This window comes from Chrysemys picta, chromosome 2, assembly GCF_011386835.1.
Source record: "Chrysemys picta bellii isolate R12L10 chromosome 2, ASM1138683v2, whole genome shotgun sequence".
Classification (NCBI taxonomy): Eukaryota; Metazoa; Chordata; order Testudines; family Emydidae; genus Chrysemys; species Chrysemys picta.
In genome coordinates this window covers 111,180,997-111,185,657 of record NC_088792.1, presented here as the reverse complement: position 1 = coordinate 111,185,657, position 4,661 = coordinate 111,180,997, and the positions used below count along the sequence as shown (strand labels likewise).

The following is a 4,661-nucleotide window of genomic DNA, read 5'->3' as shown; positions in this document are numbered from 1 at the left end:
GATGGCTCTTTGCTGCCCCAGCTCCAATTTCTAGGACCATCTTTTTCAAAGGAGGACACCAAGACTGGAGGCAGTATTCCAATAGCAGTCTCACTGCTGCTGTGTCACCTCCCTATCCTACTCACGGCTCTGCTCCTACGTCTAATGATGGCTTTAGCCCTGTTCAGCACAGCATCACACTGGGAGCTCATGTTGAGTGGCTTATCCACTCTGGCCCCTAAATCCTTGTTGCCACGTATAGGACCTTGCATTGGGCTCTGCTCAAACTTGTTTTCTTTGAATGGGTCCAGCTGGCCGAATGAGCCAGATCGCTCTGTATCACTGCCCTCTCGCCATCAGGAATTACCACTCTGCCTGTATTTTGTCACCCCCCAATCTTATCCGCAGTGATTCTATGTTTTCTCCCAATTCATTGATAACAATTATTTTAAAAAATTAGTCCTTGAGAGCTTCTTCAGACCCTTAGTACCCAGGACCTGCTCCTCACATCACAGTGAGAAATGCTGTCCAGCCCTGCTGGTACATAGGGGATAAGCACAGAACAAACGTACCTTTAGGAGCTGTGTTATCCATAGGCTCTGAACAACATGTGGGGGTCAGCAGATTACAAACGCACGACAGACCTGTAGTGTAGACAGGTCCCAACTGTGTCTCGGTTTCCCACCCTGTAAAATGGGGAGAACAAACAAAACCTTGATTAGCTCCATTTGATAGCTGGGGAAACCGAGGCACCCAGCGGTGCAGAGACTCGCTCATGGTCCCAAAGCCAGGAATAGAAAACAGCAGATCTGATAGCCAGGCCTGGGACCTAACCCTGGTTTTCCTGGCCTTGCTGCTCTAAGTTTAGTCACAGCCGCCATGTCTTTTCCCCCGTGTCCCTTAAGCCCACGTCACTGCAGAAGAGAGATTTTCTGGTAGCCAGCTGGCTCTCCTGCATGTGGATGTCGTTCCAAAAGACGTGCTCTGGCTCAGTCCCATGCTATGGTTGGCTGAAGGAACCACTTGGTCACATTCTAGCCCTGAGTTATACAGCAGGGGCGACTAGATGCACATTATGGTCCTTTCTGACCTGAACCTCTATCAATCGCTACATTTTCTGCTGCTAGGAAGAGAACTCTGGACCTATTTTCTCTCATTCACTTTCAGTCGGAATAATTTCAATCCAGGCCAAAGGATTTCCTCTTCCATTGTGTCTTCAGCACCTTTGGGAGCAACCAGTTACTGTTACCCACAGGTTTCCAGTTTCCATCTGTCCCTGGGTGAGATGGCCAGGAAAGGGGTTGGAGCTCAACTGCAGCTAGCCCAGGTGACGTAGCTCCCTAGGGCGAAGGGAAGAAGTGTTGGGGTTACGTGACAAGAAGCAGCCTGTGACTAGGACCCAGGCCTGCTGAGAGATAGAAGGGCAGCCTGTGCTCAGCCAGGAGAGAGACCCCAAGGGAAGCAGGCATGGGAGGGGCTTGGAGCATCCTTTAAAGGTCAGGGACAAGCTGGGAAGGGGCCAGGCTGAGCACTAAGGACAAGGCCCTAGGAGGGAAAGACAGGGCAGTTTAGGAGATGGGGCAGATAGTCCAGTTGGTTTCGGCTCCCAGGACCAGACACCCAGAGGTGAAGGTGATTGTCGGGGCTTCTGTCGTTCTTCCCCAGTGTAGATTTGATAGTGGAGAAGACTGATGCCGTAAGGGGGAAGTGAGTTACCCCAAGGTCACCCAGTGAGTTTATATCACCAATGCATACTCGGAAGGATCCAATAGAAACATGGATTTTCCAGTCTCTTCTTTCTAGGAGTCCCCAGGGCTAAGGTAAAACCCCTGCGGCCCCTCCCCATTCTGCTCACCTCCAAGATGTGCTGGAGTTTGTCTGTGCTGGGGGGTGCTGTCAGCAGGATCGAGAGCTCGTCATCCATGTTCTCTGGGCAGGCCTTGCTCAGAACCTGCCAGCGGAGGGAGACCAGGGGTCAGGAGCCTGCATTAGCACCGGCGTGCCATTGACCAAGAGCTGGCTGAGGTAAGCGCCGCCTGGCCAGAGCTCGCACCCAGAAACCCTGCCCCAGGTCGGAACCCCCTCCCACACCCAAATTCCCTCCCAGACCTCACACCCGGCACCCCAACCCCCTGCCCCAGGTCGGAACCCCCTCCTGTACCCTAATCCCGCCCAGACCCCAGACCCCCACCCCAATCCCCTATCCCAGCCCTGAGCCCCCTCCCGCACCCAAACTCCCTCCCAGACTCTGCACCCCAACCCTCTGCCCCAGCCCGGATCCCCCTCTGGCACCCCAACCCCCTAATCTCCAGCCCAATCCCAGAGCCCACATCCCCACCGGAGCCCTCACCCCTCCCTGCACTCCAACCCCCAGCTCCAGCCCAGTGAAAGTGAGTGAGGGTGTGAGAGTGAGCGACTGAGAGAGGTGGGCTGGGCTGGAGTGAGTGGGGGTGGGGCCGTAGAGAAGGGCATGAAAGGGGTTGGATCAAGGGCGTTTGGTTTTGTGCAAGTAGAAAGTTGGCAACCCTACTTAAGGACCTTTGAAAAACAGCCTCCTTAGCACCGCTCCTGATACCAGGGGCCAAGGCGCCCCCGGACATGAGAACCACAATAGGCCAGAGCAAAACGCTGCGTTAGAAATCGGAGCTCAGGCTGCCAAGCGAACGATAGCTGACAGCTGACAGACAGGAGATGCGGGAATTAAGGTTGTGCCTTCAGCCAGCAATTGGTGTTCATCCGTTTGCACCACACACACACCTGTAGGCAGGGCCACTATTTCCTTGTCTGTCTGCCTGTTTAGCGTCTCTCGGTCCTTACTGTGCCCATCACCGTGGTGTCTGAGTGGCAAACCAAGGGTTTGACGTGTGTATATGAAACTGCCTGACTGGAAGGACGTGGTTTGGTGTGGATCAGTGAGTGCTGGGGCGATTGGTGGCAGAAGGCTCTGAGGGCCTGGCTCATTCCGACCTGGCTCATTCCAATGGCTTCTACAGCTGAGAGCAGCCCAGTCTCCTGCCTGGGTCTGACGCAAACCAGGAAGTACAGGACCACGGTTACTAATAAGAACAGCTCAAAAGATCATTTTCGCTGACCCAGCCCTGCACAGATTTCCAGCTTAGGTTTGCATTTTCAGCAAAAGTTCTTCTTGATTATTTTCTCCCAACCCACTTCTGCCTCCATAATAGCCAGCCACCCCGTCAGTCGCATCCTGGGGCGCTCCAGGGACAGCGTATGTGCGTGTATGTGTACGTCTGTATATATATGTATGTGTACATGTGCGTATGTATGTGTGTACATGTATGTGCACATGAGTGTGTGCACATGTGAGTGTGCGTGTGTATGTGTGTACATGTACCCCAGTCAGATGTATACATCTGGATTTCCTTTGAAAGAATTTTCAAATTGAGCTGATCAAGTGCAATGGCAAAGCACCCAATTCCTCTGCCCCCCCCAAATGCCTTCGCTGCTTTAACGTACAACCTGCTCCGCTGGCACCTCTGACTCCTGAAAGCCCTAACGCTCCCGGGGAGCAGGCCGTGCCCTGCCCTGCCCTGGCTGCCCCGGGTGTTACCTCGGAGGGAATCGTTCCAGATTCCAATGAGTGGCAGGTCCAGGGAAGAGCCTTATATTGGGGGAGGCTGTACCAGACCCGCCCAACCCAGGCAGGCTCCCAGGTATTCTCTGCTCGGGGCTGATAGGGCTTCTTAGCAGTTTCTCTCCAAACAAATTCCAGTTCAAGACACCTGAGAGCTCCACAGCAGAGCAGCATCCACAGAACGCAGCAGGGCGGGGGTTAGGGGGAGCAGTCGGTAGCAGCACCTGCCCCTCGTACGGCAGGAGCGAGAAGTGCCAGCCTCTCTGCACAGAGCAGCAGCGTTCAGCATGGGCCAGACGTGCTGCGGTGATGGGTAAGAGCGGGCTCGGAGAGCCAGAGGGTCTGTGGGGAAGCGCTGGGCCCTTCTGCTCTGCACTAGGGCCGGGTGGGCGTGTTCAGCTGGGATTGGAACCCACCAGCACTTGTGGGTGTGAATGTGGGGCTGGAACTCAATGTGGGGCGCTACTGGGGGGAAGGGCAGAGAGACACCTGGGCTGAGACCCCAGCTCCAGAGAGACAGTCACTCCTGCCCAGCCGGGTAAAATTGCCCAGCTGTGTGACAGCCCCCCCATCCCCGAGGGGTTCCCCCCCCCGGTATGTCACAGCACGGTAATGTGCGTGCTGAACGGCAGGGGTTGCCAGAGACTGGCTGGGAGAGGCCTTTGGGGATGGAGGAAGCAGCACTAAGGTACATGCCAACCTCCCTACAGAGGAGGGGCCGTGCCCCGCAGGTGTGGGGCAGGGAGCTGGGACACTGCACGGTGGGTCATTGTCTGGCCCAGGCCCTTCCTAGCTGGAGGCCGAGGCATTTTCTTCAGGTCACCTTCCACTGCAGCTTGGCCACGGGCCCCCATAGCCACTAGCCCAGCCAGGGATCCCAAGTGGGGATTGTCACGGCTGGCTCCTCCCTGCCACCAGCAGCTCTTCACTGCCAGGGAATTCCGGAAATCCTGTGCGCCCCTCCCCCACCCACCTCCTGGGGCTGTGAGTGCCCCCCCGGACAGCCCCCCCCGCCAGAGCTCTGAGTGCCCCTGGTCAGTCCCTACCCTCAGCCCCCCCCCCCACACTTCCTGGGGCTCTGAGTGCC

At 56.2% G+C, this 4,661-nt stretch overlaps 1 long non-coding RNA gene across 1 annotated transcript; it reads right to left on the bottom strand.

Moving 5' to 3' along the window:
- Positions 1 to 514: 514 nt before the first annotated feature.
- On the bottom strand, positions 515 to 3,921 carry LOC135981115 (uncharacterized). The gene is made up of 3 exons (XR_010598081.1): positions 3,551 to 3,921; positions 1,835 to 1,930; positions 515 to 665 (listed from the first exon to the last, which is right to left on the bottom strand). It is a non-coding gene; the product is annotated as an uncharacterized LOC135981115 (long non-coding RNA).
- Between the last annotated feature and the right edge of the window lie 740 nt (positions 3,922 to 4,661).